The sequence below is a fragment of the Crocodylus siamensis genome, chromosome 5 (genome assembly GCF_052110815.1).
Source record: "Crocodylus siamensis isolate JL-2025a chromosome 5, ASM5211081v1, whole genome shotgun sequence".
Classification (NCBI taxonomy): domain Eukaryota; kingdom Metazoa; phylum Chordata; order Crocodylia; family Crocodylidae; genus Crocodylus; species Crocodylus siamensis.
Genome location: NC_143399.1, coordinates 160,472,311 through 160,492,254, shown reverse-complemented (window position 1 = coordinate 160,492,254; position 19,944 = coordinate 160,472,311). Strand labels below are relative to the sequence as shown.

At 40.6% G+C, this 19,944-nt stretch overlaps 1 protein-coding gene and 1 long non-coding RNA gene across 2 annotated transcripts in view; one reads left to right on the top strand and one right to left on the bottom strand.

Annotated features, from left to right (window-relative positions):
* DGKB (diacylglycerol kinase beta) overlaps positions 1-19,944 on the bottom strand; it is a 604,653-nt gene that overhangs the window by 30,261 nt on the left and 554,448 nt on the right. The gene's annotated exons all lie outside the window — the stretch shown is intronic.
* The window catches only part of LOC149864833 (uncharacterized), a 38,159-nt gene continuing 34,970 nt past the window's right edge, over positions 16,756-19,944 (top strand). The window contains exon 1 of the long non-coding RNA XR_016442299.1: positions 16,756-16,818. This is a non-coding gene — a long non-coding RNA (uncharacterized LOC149864833). The remainder of the gene's footprint in view (positions 16,819-19,944) is intronic.

The following is a 19,944-nucleotide window of genomic DNA, read 5'->3' as shown; positions in this document are numbered from 1 at the left end:
AATTTCAGTACAGCTTGAGTAATCTTGACTGCTAGCATCTGCATGCATCAGATTATCTCCTATGCTCCTAGCTCCCTATGTTCCATTAGAGTATTTATATTCTACATCTGGCTCTGGATTTTGCAATGGTAAAAGACAGGTTGCAATCCTTCCATTACTGGCTCTTATACTGAAGAGCAAACTGTTTTTCCCCCACACAGGAATGTCACATAGCCTTAATAGCAACTTTCAAAATGTGTACTGCAGTGCTGAAAAGATGTCAGTTTTTTTCACAGAAAAAAAGCAAATTAAATAAATAGTAAGAGTAGGAATTATGACATCTATTTACTTATTTATAGCTGCTAAAATATTTTGAGTAGAAATCTTTCCCAGTGAAAAACAGTTTCACTGAAACTGAAACGCTTCACAAGCTTTGATGAAAAATTTTGGTTTTCCCAAAAGAAAAAAAAAATCCTTCCAAATCAGCATTTCAAAATAGAATGAAATGTTCTGTTTAATTCTGACTTAAAATGTCAACTTTATTTAGTTTGAAACTTTCCAAGAAAAAATTGGAAAAAAGTCAGAAATATTTTCAAACAAAGGATTTTCATTCAACATTTCTCACAGAAAAAGGCAGGAACAACCTATGGTTAAATCATTTAACACATTCCATTCTAAACAAATTGCAGACATTTTTCTCTTTAAGAGTACTTGTACTTGTTTAGAGCAGGATTTTTAGACAGTACAGACATTCACTTTTGATTCTGGAAATGCAGCCACATGTCTGCAATGGCCCAGGCAAGAAGCCAGGGGGTGCTAGAGCATGCCTCCCTGGTTGGCTGGAGCAGGCAGCTTGGGCCACAGCCAGCCCACCCACCCTGGAGGGGGATGAGGGCAACAAAGCTTGACTCTGTTGGTTCTATGACAAACACAAAACACAGAATTGATCATCTTATACTTCTTGATGCTTCTCATGGAAACTATGGTACCTGACAGACATTACATGGGTTAACCACATCTTAAGTAGTCACCTAGCCACATATTCATTCAATTAGCTATATGATAAAATAAGGAATAAGGTAAAAACTTATTATACAAAATACACGTAATCATTTTGTGGCTGGTTCCTATTACACCTTTAATTGAGTGGGGCCAGTACCCAGTCTCTGGAGTACACTGGACCTTTCAAGACTTACATGTTCTCCAGAGACTCAGAGTGTCCCTCAGTTGATAAGGGTTCCCAGCTGGGGACCACCCTTTGGCTTTTCTAGCTGGCTCCAACTGGGGAATGCAGTGAGCCAAGCTTCCCTGGATCAGGTTCCCCGATACCAGCAATATAGTTTGCTGGGATCTGATGCAGGATCTCACAATCGCACCTGCTACTATGTATATGCGGCATGGCAGGGAACGCTTGTTGGGATCCTGGCCCGTAAGTAAAAATCTGACCTCTCTAATGATTCTTACTAAGCAAGGTTTTCTCTCCCAGGGAAAGTTTATTTAAGTTAGGATATAACTCTAATCAAACCTAGATCTCATATAGGAAACACCCAATATTAGGTATTTAGTCATACTGACACTCAGAAATAAAATGATTATGTAAGGGTATGTCTCCACTGCAAATGAAGGTGTGATGTATAGACTTTCAACTGGTTAGCTTTAATCTAAGTAGATCAGAATCAACAAGAGTGAAACTACAGTTGTATAAGATTCAGCAGAGATATAACAAGCAGGTTCTATACCCTTGGCATCAGGGCTAGGGACAAAAATTACACACAAACGTGTGTAAGTAAAATAAAAGTATTTTCCAGAAACTGGTTTAAATCTGTAATGCAACAGAAATGCAGAGCACATAAAATGCTTTCAAGATGGCCAAAACTGATTGACAATAAATCTGAATGGATATTGTATAAGACCAAACTGATTTAGGTTATTGAACTTCTGTCCCAGATCCCCTTCAGATTCAAGTTAACTTACAGTCTCCCAAGTGCTTCCTAGCTCCCAAGTCATCCCAAGGTGCTTTGCACCTCCCCCAAAACCCTCCCTCACAGGGTAGTTAGGTAGGCTAGCCTTGGCCCAAGCTGTCTGCTCCAGCCGAGCTCTAGAACCTCCCAGCTTCTGGCCTGAGCCGCAGCAGGCATGTGGGTCATTTCTGGAATCTAAAGTGAATGCCTGTTTACTGCTTATCAGTTCAATCTTTGCAGTTCAGATTGAATCCATTCAGCTTCAGGCTTTTGGGCTATCTCTACTTAGCCCAGGGGCCATTGGGTCATCAGTGGTGGCTGCAGTCACCAGGTTGGCAGCTGTTGTGTCTGCTGTTTGCATACTCCGCCAGAAGTCAGTACCAGGCACTGGTGCTCATTCCTAGTTATGTTACTGGGATTCAGCTGCCAAATAGTCTGTGAGGTAGCTGCTGCTGCTGTGGCTCCACTGCTGTTAGTCCTTGAGTTAGACTAATGCTTGTTCATTTATACCTTCTACGTGGAAATTGCACTTTTCAACTGCAGTGAAGAAATGGGTTAAGCATTCAGCTACAGTTTCTGTAAAATGTGTATGCACTATGTATTCTCCTCTTATGACTGTTCTATATAGGATAGCAGACAACTAGCTAATATAATTAAATGTGAATTTTTTAACTCTGGTAAAGAAGACTGTGCTGCAGTGCTGAAGAATAAATATTCACTCCCTGCTTTTGAGGAGAAGGAAGATTACAATTGCATAAGTGAATGCTTTTCTCTTTTAAAGAAAATGTAATATGACATTTGAAAAATGCAATTAATGTTATTTGGGGTACAAAGACAGAATTCAAAACTTAGGTAATTTCAGAATTAAGGTCACTTGTATAAAATTAATTCAAACCCTCATCTTTTTTATATTTGCATTAGGATATAGCTTTAATTACTTGATCACACTTTCTTTTCTCCATAGGAGTGCTACCTTAATCCAGTACATGGCTACTTTTATGACAAAATTTAAGTAAATGCAATATTGTCAACCCCAAAGCAATTCAAAACTGTGTCAATCCAAAAAATCATACAATCAATTTTAAAAATATTTTTAAATAGTATATGTTGCAGCCCTTTCATTCCCTTTTTACTTTCTGCAAAGAAATGCATTCACTTCAAATTTTAAGCTTTTGTCTCTAACCATATGGACTAGAAACTTAGCACCAGTCTACATGACACAAGGCAGGGCCATTCAGAGATTCCTGAGACAGGTCTACAAGGCACATTCTGGTATCATGTATATCCAGAACCAGAAGCAATATGCCTATGTTAAGATAGTGCCACAACTCAGCTAACTCGCTTTGCCAATTGGTGAGTAGCTCTACGGTTCAGTGGGACACTGTTGGAATGTTTGAACTGTTATTTACTTTGTATACTTATGGATAAATCTAGATATGTTAATCCAATGCTTCCTAGAAGCACTGAATACACATGAAAGACAAAAAGAAAATGTTGTCAGCAATACAGTTAGACAAGTTGAGCTTTTAATGAATTTCTTCAGCAACATTTTTTTGGGGGAAAAAAACTATTCCATTCTCTTGGCAATTGAAATTCTACTGTTTCTTCCGTTCCTAATCACCAATTAAGCCTCCCACATATTTCTAATAAATAATCTTAAGAAAGTGAAGGTCAAATTATTGCAAGTCTACATATTTCTGGTGATTGAGAACATGTTTCATTGCATCATTAATAATCTTTTATAACCCTAATGAGGTGTGACAGATATGCAATAAATACAAATAAATCCACAGAGAACAGGCACAGACATATCAGAAACCATTACAAAGGGCTGGTTTTAGGAAATAAATGCTTTTGCAAATTTGTAATCCTTAGTTACTCATCTTTCCTTGTTACTTCACTTCTAAAGCCAGATTCCTTCATTATTTTCTGACCTGCTATAAAATACCATCTGGCATTAGCATGTTGAGATTCTGTACAAGTGAGATAAAATGATTTTCCATGAGATGGCTTTCGATACATTTAAAAAATATATAATAGTGTTCAATAAAATGTGTGTTCAAATACATTAAAAACAGGATTTAAGAAAACTTGTGTGGAGATAAATTTCATACTTTCTAGGGATAAACAATACCTCAAATCTTACACACACTTCCTTCATTATCTAAGTACAAACAGTCTGAAAGCCTGAGGCTTTGTAGGTTACTATAAACTGCACAGATTAAATTGAAACAGAAGTGAACAGACATTTACCTTTGATTCCAGAAATGCAGCTACTTGCCTGCAATGGCTCAGGCCAGAAGCCAGGGGATGTTAGAGCACAGCACTCAGGCTGTGTGTTCACTTCTTCCTGCTGTCCTTGAGATCTCTGGGATTTGCACTCCAGAATTACAGTAGCAAAACTCTGCAGGGCTGCTTATCATTTCCTCTTTCTACTTTCAGGTGCCTCTGGGATGTGTAGTCCACAGTTGCAGCCAGCAGTAAGTTTGAGTGGGGAAAGGGGTGGGCAGTATCCCCCGATAGACTGGGCTGCATCGCCAGCTGGTCTTGGCCCCACCCCCTTGGCAGCCAGCCCTCACTGCCCCAGCTCTGCTAGGAAGCAGAGGGGCAGGGTCAGCCCTACTCTCTGGAGCAGACAGCACAGCCCAGGCCAGGGCTGCAAAGCATGCTGGGATGCTGGGGGACTCTGATTTAACCTGAACCAGGAAGGGGTTTGGGCCAGAAGTTTCATAAACTGGTTTGACCCAAATCAGTAAAGTCTGATACTACATTCAACTAGGTTTATCTGAAAACATTTTCAGCCATTTTGAAACTTGTTTATTTGCACTGAGCTTCTGTTCTCTTACAGGTTTAAACCAGTTCCTGATAACTTAAACTGGTTTATGTGTGTGTAACTTCTGTCCCTAGCCATATGTCTATACCAGAGATCTTATCACTATCTACATTTTAATTTGCAATATATACATTCCCTCTGAAGCAATAAAGTTTTGAGTTGGATTATGAAACTTTTACCTATTATTATTTGATTGCAGTAGTGTCCAAGGGCTCCAATCAGAGTCATAGCTCTACTTTGGTTGGCACTGTATAAATATATATTGTACAAAGAGCTTACTGTCTAAGGCCCTGGTCTTGTAATTGGACCTATGAAGATGGACTCTGACACTTGCATAGTCTCAATGAATGCAAAATTTATTAGAAGATTGGGACCTGGAACGGCAAAGTGGAAGTCATTTGCCAATTGGATAAATGTCTCGATGTCAAATTATGATAATCTTTGACTATATTACGTAACACAAAGCAAACTAACACATAGTGAAAAACATACAAAAATATATGTTTTTTGCCACAGCACCGTGTTTCAGATAAATATATTGAAATTCTGCAAAAACAAACTGTTCTGACTAACAGAAGACCCCAAGAACATATGAAAAATCAGGCCTGCCCTATAAATAATAGAATATATGCTCTTTTAGCTATTTATTTTTTCCATCTCTAATTTGTGCAACTTTGGAATTTTCTGAAAAGTAAATTTTCATGTAATTTTACAAAAATAAATGGCAACCTGCTCAAAGTCGTTTGAAGCAAGTCATATCCTTTTGACTTCTGACACGTCTTTAGAGTTTGATTTGACTTTCATTGTACAAATTAAAGATTTGTTAATTAAGACTGAAGCCATGAAAGAATCTAACACAGCTTTAATCTTCCTAAATATGAATAGAATAAATTCAAGAAAAAAAAATCAAATCCCAATCAATGTCCTGGTTTGTGGATATAAATGGATACTGTACAACTTGAGCTACTGTAAGGAAAGGAAAACAATACCAAGAATCCATGGAAGTAAATGCCTAGTGCATTGCCTAAAATATTTAACTATGACATCAACTCATGTTAATTACATTTTAGGAGTTGAGCTGAATATGCTGTAATTGTGTCATCAACCTACATGAATAAAAGCTTTATTTAATAATTGTAAAAGCTGCCATTTGCTACTTTTAAAATATCTCATTTCTCACAGCCTTTTACTTGATAATGGTCACTAGAGTTACACACTGCTAAAAATATCAATGTTCTTGAAAACCTTGTTGGAGGGCTTGTTGCATAAAATGAAACATCCATAAAAATGTATGGCAAACAGTTATCAGCCTCTTGTAATTCCTGGGAGTTCAGTTCAAAAGCCTTTTAAAAAGTGCTACTTAAACTGTTATGAAAGTGTTGGGGAAAGAATGGGTACTGCCTGAATAAAGAGACTTTGATAAATGAGTTGGATTAACCAGTTGAGACTGTAGGTAAAGTCTGGGGACTGATTGCCACAGGGAGGAACTGGAAACCAGGCTGGTGGGAGTGATGAGTGAGGAGCTGTAGCTTCCATTTGATACAGGGAGTTTGGATGTATGAGACAGAGATATGCTGGGCAAGTATGCTGGGAATGGGATGAAAGGTTTAGGGGGAAGGATGGGACTAGATAAGTAATGAAGATGGGACTGGGACAAGAAGCCTGGGGAAGGGAAAGAACAGATTGCCACATGTACAAGTTGCAAGAGATGAGGCAGGCTTCAGTTGCCTTAACTATGAGACTATTCATTCTTTCTTCCTCTTGCAATACCATGCCTCACTCACTGTATTCTATCCAAGATCTGAAACTATTAGAGGAAATGGTAATCTATAAGGCATTCCTTTCTTATACAGCCCTTATTACAGCAGGTGCATACTGTGCAGTAAAGGAGATAGGTTTTTATGGAAAAATAGTGTGAGATAACATAATTAAACATTGTATCATAAGGCATTTGAATGACAGGGCTAAGGTTAACAGACTTATTTATAGTATATTTATAGATAAAATATAGCTAAACATTATAAATAAAATTATGACTATATATTTATAAACATAAATATAAGACAGACATTTTATACATATATTAGGTTCGGCATTATCCATTATTTCCTTTTAATAAACTCTACAATCTTTCAAGTAGCTCCGGTAATTTTTAGATATTATTACATTGGTTTAAAAGTGTTTTAGTCCTTCTACAAAGCCTTGATATAGTGTCAATTATGTTTAGAAAGTTCTTCAAGGCAGTGACCATATGCTACTACTAACACTTGCTGCATCTTCTACATTGTATAGGACTTAACATAAAGGGGCCCTACTGGCCATTAAGCATTGCCATATCAACATGACTAACAGTATAATATTAGGTATGTGTCTTTATGTCACTATTAATCTAGGTAAGTTACACTACCTATTGCTAGCACTCCTGAATGTTGACTAACACGTAAGCATAGACTACATATACAATTTAATATGTTTGAGAAATGGTCATCCATTAGCTGGTCATCCAGCAATGTTCTAATCTCACGCCAATGCTAATGGACAGTTACTTTCCCTCTAATTTCATGGCTATCCCTTCATGAAGTATTGCTTGCTTGCTCAGTCACTTAATCTTGTTGCAGGAGACTCTACTAATACATGCTTATTTTTCATAACTATTTTTCTGCCCACACAGCTTTCAATATGCATGAATGGATGAGGATAATTGTAAAAGGATAATGATAGCATAAAGGAATACTCTGAAATGCTCTTACTAACTGAGCTCCTGATTCTTCCAACCTTTTTGATATTGTCTGATGCTTGCTCACTCACATCATGCTGTTGAATTCTTTCTATACTGACCACCAGAGAATCGCATTTGTACAGTATCGTGGCTTTTCTCTGAATTCCTGAGTGAGTCTTCAGTTCAATGGGACTATTCACACGAACAGATGTTACTCAGTGTGAATACTGGTTGTAGAATTAGGCCTTGTGCTTGCTCTTCCTTCTTACTACAAACATCAGCTGCTCAGCCATCCAAGCTCTTGCTTTATGGCTTTTTGCCACTAGCACCATTAGCTTCCAATCTAGAAAGTATTTAGATAATAATCTGCCCCATCTTTTTATCCTTCTATTTTCAATTAGCACTTGCATAGAGTAAAGCTCCTCCCATATATTTTCTTTATGAATGTTAATAAAAATAAAACCAGAATTAGGTTTTTGGCATGGAATGTTAGGGCACTTGCATTGCACTCAAAAGAGAGTTCTTTATCAGGGCATCTTTAGAGCACTTATTTATGCATGGGTGGGCCCTATAATAAATAGTGATTTTTTTTTCATTTTATAGAATCAAAGCTGATAAAACTAAAAATGACTATTTTCAGTTATGTATTCTACCATCATTGTTACACAATTTTATTCATACTCATTAATGTCTTTTAGGCTATGAACAGACATTGCATTTGTCCTGGGAGAAACCACTTCTTCCTAGGACAAAGTGCAATTGCTCAGATGGCCATGTCCATTGTCCTAGGACAAACCCTAAAAAGGTTCATGCGATAAGAAGTACTAACACCTTGCCCCAGGACATCGTGAACTGTGTTTGAATGGTTTTGGGACTGCATCACTGGATCAATGGCAGAAAAGCAGCACTACTCACTAAACTGTGTTATGCACTGGGGCATGGGTGGCTTAGCCCAGGTTACTTATCCAAAGTCTGCACGTAGTTGGGTTCCCAGGGACCTGGGGTCTGGACTCAGAAGCCATAGCCAAAATCAGAATGAGGGTCAAAAGCCAGAGACAAGGTAACCCAAGGGTTAACCAAGATCAGAAGCCAAAAACCAGAGCTGGAGGTCAAAATAGAATTATGAACAGGGAACCAGAATCAAGGATAGCCAAGGGTCTTACCAGAGTTGGAAGCCAGAGTCAGAGACAGGAGTCAAAACCTGAAGATTAACAAGGAAGCTCATGGGAGGGCAGGGGCAAGAAATTTTGCTTTTCCCCATACAAGGTGCCTGTGGACTGAGCCTGAATTTTAAAGGATGGAGGAAGTAGGGCCTTGCTGCCTGTGGCTTAAGGGTACTAGCTGACCTGATTGCCTCACTTAGCCCAGCAGGCACAAGGGGATAACTCTGGGCTTGCTACAGGTAGCCCTTGTTCTGGGAATGATTTGCCCCCATCTCTTGAATGGGACTGGCTGGGTCATTACAATCCCAATTGGAAGGACAATATATGCACAAACCAATCCCACAACTCTTCTATTCTGAAGCAAACACAGGCACAACTGGTCCTGGGACAAATGCGAGGCCTGTTTCTTGACTTAAGGAACATAATGTATATTAGAGACAAACAAGCAAGTTCTGTAAAATAAAAATGTAAAACATCAAGATTTTAAAAAAGGGCTTACATATCTGGTAATACTCATTGTGGCAGGCTTGCTGGTGGCTCAATTTGATTGGTGGGGGCATTCCTCTTCCTCAGCAATCAGGAGGAGGTAGAAGAGAGGCTTGCCCTGCCCTGAAGAGGAGCTGAGGGGGAACTAACCCCTCAGGTTTTCCTATTGGTCCGTTCCCAATCTGGGGGTGGAGCCTCTGAAAGGAATAAAAAGCCAGTGTACCCAGTACACAAGTAGCTTTCGTTGAGGCATGACAAAGACCAGGGCTGTAAAAGAGCTGGTTGAGCTGACCAGCAGGAGCAAAGCAGTTGCCCCAGAAGCACCCTGAAGACACCTCTGGCAGGTAGAAGGGTCCACTCATTGGTGGCTGCATCCCAGCTGCCTCAAGAAGAGCATGGTGATGGTACACCAGTCAGTGCATGGAGGGTCTGGGAATGGATGGGACCCCAGTGGCTGCACGAGACTGTGCAGGTCTCCAACCCTGCATGAGGCAGAAGCCGGGCCCCCAGTGTATGGATCGGTGCATGAGGCTGGAGAGCTAATGGGACTTTGGCACTGTACAAGGCAGCTTGGATCTGTGACACTGCAAGCGGCAGAGGTCCCCATGGTGCATGGGGCTGATAGGGCTGAAAGAGGCTGCAGCGGCTGCACGAGGAGGAGCCCTCAGTACACAGACTGGTGCATGGGGCTGAGAAGGCTGATAGGCCCCACTGGATGCACGAGGCTACTCGGACCTTCATGCTACGAACAGTGACTGGACAGGTCAACTCCTCCTGCGAGGGAGGATGCTGGGAGTTGTGAGTTACCCGGGGAAGGGGATTCTATATGCTAAATAGATATAGATTTATGTATATATGTAGATGTGTGTGTGTGTGTGTGTGTGTGTGTGTGTATACACACACATACATATAAAACTATATACACATAAAGATATATATATGTAAGTTTATGGTTACACGTTTTATATTAGTTGTATTCATTAAACCTGTACATAGTTAAATGTCATTGAGTGACCTGGGTTTCTGTTCTGCTCTATAAGGAAAGAGATATGAGTGGGCCTACAGCTAAGTGGCTGCATTCCCCCCACAAAGCATATATGCACCCACTGATATCCTTTTGACTGGGGAGCGGGTGCCTTCCACGTACCATCCAGATTACACCATGAAAATCTTTTTCCTTGGCGTTTGGCAATTTTAGCTGCCATTGGACCAATGGCATTCATGTCTGGTAAAAGTTTTTCAAACTCAGTGGAACCATTCAGAAGTCAACAGCTGGTATCAGTGCAATTGAATTTTTTTGGTAAGCACAAATGTAGAACTTATAAATATGGGGCTTCTAAAAAAAAATGAAAAGAGAAGAGTAGTAATAATGTTTTCTGCTCCCTGGGCAGCAGAAGCCTACCTGACAGTGAGGTACCAGAGTCAGAAGGACTCCAGCAGCTATGGTCTCCATCAGCACAGAGCAGGAGCTAGTGGCCAGGACCCAGCAGCCAGGGGGTGCAGGCACCGGGGCTTGAAGGTGCCACTGGATGTCACACCGAGCAATGATGTAAAATGCCAATTCACCAATAGAATAAACCCCCTGAAGGCTCCTTCCCTCCCTCTGTCCCTGCCTCCAAATTCTCAAGCCCCTCTGCCTGCACTTCCATCTGCTCTGTGCTGCCAGAGGCTATAGGTACTGACGTCTTAAGCCATACTATCTCTGTTCCAGAGCCTCCTACCTCTGCTTCAGACTCATGTCCCCTCACCCACTGCTAGTTATGTTACTGATGTAATCAGTTGTCTAACCACAACTTTCTGCTATTAGTCCACTTGTCCTCATTTCTTACTATTGCCAATGGTTTGTTCCATTAAATTGTTGTACTGTTTCTTAACTTAGATTCCGGTCCTGCAGAACTGGAATTGAACAAATGGAATTAAACACACGTAGAGTATACGTATAGAGAAGAAAAAAACCAAATGTGTATATAGAGAATGGGAGATAACTGGTTTAACATTAGAACTGCTAAGAAAGATTTCAAAATTACAGTGGATCACAAACTCTGCATGAGATCAGCAATGAAATGTTGTTAAAATGGTATTTTTTGTTGCATAATAGATGCAAGTCTTGGGAAGTATAATATTACCCGAACTGATATTATTTAGGCCTCAGTCAGAGCACTATGTTCAGTTTTGGACATTATATTATAAAAAGAATGTAGAAAAGTTGCAGAGGCTCCAGATTTGAGGGACGACGATGGTAAAGGGCTTGGAATCCAAATCATATGAGGAAGGGTTGAAGGAGTAAGAGACGTTTAGTTTAAAAAAGAAAGATTTAAGGGGAGACACAAAAACAGTTTATAAATATTTGAAAAGCTGCCATAAGAGAGAGGGATAAAGATTGTTCCCCCTTGCCAAAGGGAACAAGTTACATGGTTTTAAACTGCAGCAAAGCAGATTTAGGTCAAATCTGAGGAAAACTCATTAATTGTAAAATGGAACAAACTTGCTCGTGGAAGTTGTGGAGTCTCCTTCATTGAAACTTTTAAAGAGCCTTGTTAGGCATTTGTCTCTCAGGTTTTAAAAATAGGGCATTGAACTAAATGGTCCCTGAGGTCCCTCTAACACAGGGACGGGCGATTATTTTGGGCGGAGGGCCACTTACTGAGTTTTGGCAAACCATCAAGGACTATATGACAGGCAGCCAGGGGCAGATAAATATTAATTTTCTGAATTTTTTAGGGGCCCCACAGGCTGGATAGAATGGGCTGGCAGGCCTTATTCAGGCCTCATTTTGCCCTTCCTTGCCCACCACAGGCACTTTTACATGTACTCCAGGGGTTGGGGAGGGGCGGTGGGGGAGGGCGGTGCTTTAATTGGAGCAGCTCTGAAAACTGCTCTAATTAAAGCTTCATAGCATCTCATGTATCTGTGTTCCCATGCTTCAACATGGTGGTGGGAGACCCTTGAACTAATGCTTGTTTGACTAGCTTTCATTCAAGGGCCCTCGCCACCATTTTGAAGTGCGGAGATACAAGTATACAAGATGCAGGAGGATGCTGGAGTGCACTAATTACCGTGCTCCAGCAGACTCAGTTCATTCTGCTCCGATGCACTCTAGTTACAGTGCATCAGACCAGCCTCTGCTCTCGTGTACAGGCACCCCATGATTCCTGGTCGGAAAGGTCTTCATTGATTTAACAAAGTTTTACATATATTCGGGCATCTGTCTACAATTATCTGTGCAGCACTGAAACTTTGTATTGTTGCTTTTTGTGAAAGAGATTACTTCTTAATATGTATTTGTAAAATGTCCGATACAAAGAAGTCTAAAAGTGATTGGAACCTCTGGGGCTAGGGACAGAAATTACACAGACTGGTATAAATGATTGGAAACTGGTTCAAATCTGTAATACAACAGAAGTTTAGTACACATAAAACATTTTCAAAATGGCCAAAACTGGTTTAAGATAAATGTGGTGGGTGTAGTATCAGATTTAACTGATTTAGGTTAAATTAGTTTATTGAACTTCTGTCCCAGTTTCCCTTCAGATTCAAGCTAACTCACAGCCCCGCTGTATCCTAGGATGTTTTGTACATCCCTTGCAGTCCCCTATTACAGGGTAGGTAGGCTAGATTTGGCTCAAGCTCTCTGCTCCAGCCAGGCAAGGAGGCATGCCCTCATACCACCAAGCTTCTGGACTGGTTAGTGCAGGCATGTGGCTGCATTTCCAGAATCAAAAGTGAATGTTTGTTCACTTGCTTATCAGTTCAACCTATACAGCTTAGACTAACCTGCAAAGATTGAATCAACTCAGCTTTGGACTTTTTGAATGTCTGTATTTAGCCTCGGTATTACTGTTTATGGAGCTCATGGCACACTTAGGAATACAGGGAATTATACTGGATGGCTCTTCAATTACTAACAAGATGTGCCTCATGGCACATCTACATGTGCTTTTACATGCGCCTAAACTTAATTCACGTTGGCCTCATACGCATTAAGGCGACTTAGTCATATGTCTATCTGTGCACCCACTAATGTGCATTAATGTGGGTGTGTGGACCAATCTGGGACTAAAGTTAGTCCCAAGTCAGTGAACAAACACTGTACTAATGTGATTTAGCTGTTTGCACATAAATTTGATATCTGTATTATGCAGCTATCAAATTTAGGCTTGAATAGTCTTAAATCGCCATTTTTAACAGTGTGCACATGTAGACCAGTGGCCTTAACGTGCTTTAAATTGGGCTAATGTGCATCAGATTCGTACATGTAGACATGACTTCTGACGATGTAAAACTCTAAGGCCTGGCAACTGAGAGTTGTAGATATTAGAAACCAAACTGGCCCTGATTGCTTGTCTGATTTTATAAAATCTTGTAGTTGCCTCTCTTTGTTGTAAAGTATGGATCCCAAGTCCTGCAAATAAAGTTGTTGAAGAAAAAGTCTTTCAGTGAAAGAAATTTTAGCTGCTACTGGACCAGGTGGTCCAATCTGCCAGTTTATACCTAATTGGCAATATACTTGCTCTCCTTCAGGTCTTTGGTATATCATTTGTTCTTAATGAGTTGTCAAAATTATGGCTAGTGACCCAACAATTTATTCTGACAGTTTTTTAAGAACCCTTGACTGAACATCATCTGGCCCTGCTGATTTATGCATATATTTAGCTTGCTTAGATATTCTTTACTTCCTTATCAATCTTTTCCAATGACTTACACTGACTCTCATTAACTATTAACTGACTGTGCTTCCCAGTGTCTATATTTTTAAAAACTGAATACATAGGGGAAAAAAAAGACAAAACAAGTGACCTGAAGTTATCTCTGAGCCTTCATTTCCACCCTTTGTTGAGGGCTATATTGTTCTTCTAGGTGCAGCCTGAGTAAGATGATATACACAGCCATATTACACAATACAACCAGGCAGAGAAACTTCATACATCTCTTTAATAGCAAGTCAACATTTCAAGATAGAGCCTTGGTTTTGAACAGGGATGGGCAAAATACAGGCCATGGGCTGGATTCAGCCCACCAAGGGATTTTACCTGGTCTACAGCAGGGCTGTCAGCCCCACCTAGCCTGGGGGGGGAGGGGCAGCCAGGGCAAAGGGTGCATGCAGCTGGTCTCATCACCCTTTGGAGCACAGTGGGGCTGGGGTGGCACAGAGGCTGGACTCAGCTTCCCAGCAGCCCCATTGGTGGTGGCTCCTTCTGGATGCTGCTGCCAGTTTTGCTACCGCTGCTGGACCCTGCCCCACTGCCCTGGCACCCCAGCCTGTCCATCCCTCACCCATTGTTGGGGGTGATGGGCAGAGTCAGCAGGCAGGCAGGGTCTCCATGAAGACTGACCTGGGACCCCTGCAGGTAGGGCACATTCAGTTTGGTGCATAGGATGGGGCCACAGGCAGTTGGGGAGTGGTGTCCAGGAGTGGGACAGGCAGGAGGGGGGTAGTCCCAGGGCCAGGATCACAGGGCAATGACAGTATGGGGAGTGGATCACGGCTTTGCCCCAGGCCTTGGTCATGTGCTGTCACCGCCCTGAAATCCCTGCCCTGCCCTGGCCACCTGTCCCGGTACCAGACACTGCTCACTGTCTGCTACAGCTCCATCCCATCCATCCAACTGAGCATGCCTTGCTCATGTGGGTCCTGGGCCACCCTCCATGAAGATCCTGCCCATCTGCCTGCCCACTCTGTTCAGCACAATGGTGGGTATGGGACAGATGGGCTGGCTGAATAGGATCAAGTACTCCCTGCTCCTTCCCACCATGCTGGGTCAGGTAAGCACAACCCCCCTTGCTGTGCCATACCAGGTCAGACCCCTCCCCCACTACCCTGGGTCTGCACCCTGCCCTGCTGAACTGGACTTGGTCAGCATCTTTATCGACACCCCCCCCCGCCCCTCGGCCAACAATACTTCATCAAAACTCCCAAAGTATATGACGTCTAGCCAGTACAACTGGGGTTGTCTCTTACATTGTAATATAAAAGAACAGATCTCTACTCCATCCTACTTCTCTGTATGGGCAGACGAATTCTGCTTACAATGTAGTTCGGGTAAGTACCTGCCTTTTCTGTTATCTACTTCTCAGCCTGACATTATACAACTTCCTTTTGCTTCTTTTTAATAGTATTTCATGGAGTAACATTTTTTATTACTTTTTATTAGATTTAATTTTTACCCTTCTGCTTTCTCATAGCTATATTGATGCTTCTAGTAGCATCTGCTTGTGTCTTTATTACTGTGTCCTTTACTTAATCCCATCTTTTATATTCCATTGTCAATGACTAACACTAAGTACTGGATCCTGTCACAGTGATTTTTTTAATGTCACATTTTCATTTTTTGAAATGAAGCACAGTTACTTTAGTACTGTTTTACTCTCAGTAATGTAGCTGGGGTTGGGAGAGTGGGGCATCAGCCCTGGAAGCCACTATTGCCAACCCCGCCAGCACAACTGGCCCAGTCACTACTGCTGTCTCAGCTACCATTGCTGCTCAACATGCAAAATTTCCTAGCTTACACCTCTGGTTGTTTTACAGGTATATAGATCACCAAAACAGCTACTAATATATGCCATGTTTCCAATTTAATAGTCTGGGTCCTGATCACAATGAGAATTTTGAGGGTAGAACCCAGTTCCATCTTATGAGATGTTTCTTATTGCAGGACTGGGTTACAGAATACAGATTGGTTAATTAAAAAAATCCACACACACAGTCTAAGATCCTACAAATCATCTTGAGGAACACCAAAGCAAAAAGAAACTAACTTCAAATAAAATCAGCAAAGTGTACTTGTTTATATTTTTAAAAAATCAATGGCACAATTACTTATCAATTTTTTGGCTTTGGCAAATGATAAACCCTGAATGTCAGAGCAATGAAAACAACTGAGTTGCTCTGTTACAAACAGCAACATATTAATATTCCAGTGATTCCAAAAAGCACTACAGCCTGTGCTCAAAACAAAACCACTCCTTCAGTAAATACTGAATTAAAAGAAATAAATTATAGTGATCTGAATGGCATAGGGAGAGTCATGTTGGAAATCAAATTCTTATGTGGAACAACTGGATATTAGGATTATATCTTACTTCTGAATCCCACAGATGTTATGTTGTTTATTACCTTCCCTGTTTAATGTTCTTTCCCTTCTTTGATACACTGTGTATTCCGCCTTGGACCCAATACAGACCTAAAAAGTTCCACCATAACAAACACTATATAACTGCTCTATTATGTATATAACTTTATTTTCCTAAATGGATCAAAATGAGTAATTTGTTCAGAAGGCAAAGGGCTGTGTTCTGACTTTGCTTACATGTACACAACTCCCACTGAAGCCAATGAGAAATACACTAATATGTTCAAAATGAGAACATGAGAAAAAAATCTCTATCTTACAAGACAGGGATAGAAAAGTGGCCTAATAAATGAATAAACAAGAATGCATTCATTTAACACTGTGAATTGTGCAGAGAATCTCTTTGAAAAGGCAATTTTGGGGGGACAGTGTGGAAGGCAGGGGAGACTTAAGGGACTAAATTGTCTTATTTCATTTTCACAAAGGGAAGAGACTGAGGAAAGGGAAGAGACTGAGCAAAGAAAAGAACTCTGATCTCCTGGCTGATCTGGGAAACAATTCAATTAAAATAGTCAATGTGCCAGATCTCCCTTCCTGATTTGCTTAGGTAAGTCTATATTTGCAGTGGTGGAACTAGGTTGTGTGTATATGCCAATGATTCAGAAATTCTCCACTCCCTTCTTCTAAGAAAATGCAGGCTTAGGTTGGGTCATTTAGCAAAAGTCACAGGAGTATTATAAAGATCTCAGGTTCTCAGAATCTTCAATACATGGGCTATGATTTATGAGTATTAAGTGCCATATCTGCCCTAGAATTAACCTCTGCACCAGCTCATCTGATCCAGAGTTCAGCTGAGAAGGCTTGAAGGTGGGCAGGAACTCTGCATCTGGCCCGTAGTCGCTGTTATTCTATTAGTTGTTATTGTTTTATTAGTAACACCTACTGCAAAAATCCAAAGGAAGGAAAAATATCTGTCCTGAGGATTCTGAGATGCAGATTTCCTGTTTTCTTTGCTTTCATGACAGCTACCTTAAACAAAAGTTGAAAAATCCATTTTATTACATCTGCTTACCTTTCAAAATGATTAAATTAATCACATACACACATATAAAAAGGCTAAAATAACTACTCATGTCCAGAGAATGAAATATGATGAACAGGCATTTCACTATTTTATGACTTGAAAAAATAAACTTTTTCCCCCAAATATATATAAACAATAAGTGTCCACAGAGGATTATGGTAACTGTGAAAGACAAATTAAAATGGTCCATGCCTTTGAAAATAAGGACAAGAAATTTTTCTGTAGTTTATGTTGTACTGTGAGAAGAGAAGTAAGGAGTATGAAAGGAGCACCTATATGTGTCTATAGGGCAGACTAGTAAGTAAAGAGAGAAAATGTCCTCTTATGATGTGGAAAACATTCTTCAGACTGAACACTATGTTGTGCTGTGTACATCTGGGAGTTTGTTTGTGCTGGAGTGACAGACTTGGTAGGAATAAATTATGAATTTGGATGATCTGACATTGAGGTAAGCTTTTAAATACTAAATTTAGAAGAGTCTATAACATTTCCCTAGCCAGAAAAGGAGATCATGAGAAGGACTTTGACATAACTGAAGACATTTAGTAAAGGATCTTGAATGTGGTGAAAAATGAAAACAGAATTTATTATAAATGTCTGAAATTTCCAGGTTTTCCCAATTTCCATAGCTCAATGTATTTTTTCCTTTTTTTCATTTTTCTGAACAATATTGTTAATTTCTATTACATTTTTATTTAAAATGTTGTTGAAGATCATTAACAGCATTTTATGTTTATTGAAAACCAATGTGTTACCACCAAGAAAACTATTTTTCAGCAAATGAAAAATTTTAATCATGACTTTCATACCATTTTCAATAAAGTTTTTATGAGAATTCTTTTAAAATATGATAAAAGTACTTTTTAGTTTTAGTCAAAGCAATTTTTAACAATATCAACAACAAAAAACTAGCTGAGAATTTTGGGAATTTCAGGAATAACGGTCACAAGCTGGTAGAGGATAGATTCAGGCTAGATATCAGGAGGCGCTACTTCATGGTCAGGGCGGCTACGATCTGGAACCAACTTCCAAGAGAAGTGATGCTTCTACCCTGGGGGTCTTTAAGAGGAGGTTAGATGAACACCTTGCTGGGTCGTTTAACCCCAGTACTCTTTCCTGCCATGGCAGGGGGTTGGACTAGATGATCTACTAGATGAAACAAACTATGAAACTATGAAACTATCATTTTTACCCAATCTGGCCCCCTACAAGTGCATGGCTACGAGTGCTTTAAAAGGGCTTAATTCCACAACCATCTGAACCTTCACTAGATGATGGTTCAGATGAAGGTTCTCCAAATAACTTCAATAACTTCTGCCTGCATATGCCAGGAGCAGGGCTCTGGTGACATGGCCCAGTCCTGGTCCCAGTGCTGTTTTCAGAATGAGGGGGGAGGAGAGGAAGGATTTCATTTTGGGGGTTGCCCAGCCAGTGCAGGAGAATAAGGTGGGCGGTTTGGAGTCCCCCTGAGGTGGGGGCTCCAATCCACCCACCCCCCAATCCGGAGTGGCTGGAGAAACCGCAGAACAGAATTCTCTCCCTGCCATCCTGAGACAGAACAGGAGTTGGGAGAAGGAGGGCAGAATTAGGGGATGAGGCTGAAAAGATGTATCGTTTCTCCTTGGACCAGCTCCAAATTGGAGCTCGATTCCCCACCCTCCTTATCCAACAGCTAATGTCTGTTGCGTTGGGAGGATTGGTCTAACTCATGGCACTTTCTGTAAAGCATCATGAGTTAGACCTGGGAACAGCACTTCTGTCTGCACCTTTATATGGCAAGCCTTTTAATCAAAGTGAATTCTAAACAAAACATGATCTAAAGTATTTCCATTTAAACTATTTTTTCTTGCTTTGTTCTGTATTTTAAAGTTGGCTAGGAACAAAGCAGCTGAAAAATGTATTAAGCTGCATGTGTATCACAGCTTAAATGTGTACCACACATGCACGTACACCTGGTAAATGTCACAGAATTGAAGAAAAGCTAGTTCAGTTTGTACATTGCATAAAAGACTGAATACTGTCCTCTTTATCCCCAGGCATGGAATATGTACACAACAGATGAAGTATGCTTCCACTGTGTAACGGGATGACAGGGTTTTGGTTTTCCAGCATGGTGCTACATTCAGTTTTGTAAGTTTCCTTTGATGGCACCACTCAGAAAAAGGGCAGTGCAGATCTATATCTTCCACTCAGCTACTTTTGGAACATCTCTAGGGGCATTCTAGATTCCACATAGCTAGAGCTTTGGGCTACGTATAGATATTCAAAAAGCCTGAACCAGAATTGATCTAAGTTATGTGGTTTTCTTTAAATAGCATAGCTTAGATTGGTAATGAATGGAACACATACTTGCTCTTTGGTGGGCCGGGGGGGGGGGGGGGGGGGGCGGAATCTTAGACTGGGCTCCACCATTTTTAAATCACTGTATGTATACCAAACTTTTGTTTTGTTATGAGTATAGATCAGTTTTCAATCACTTATACTGGTAAAAGTGTCATGTCTGTACCTGGCCTTGGACACATAAGGAGCGATAGAAGACCTTTGCCTTTTCTCGCTAACTTCCATGCACTTTTTTGAAGCCTGTCACGCACTGGTCCTAGAGTTTCATAGCCATATACTTTTTCCTCCTTATTTGAGATCTTCAGCAAA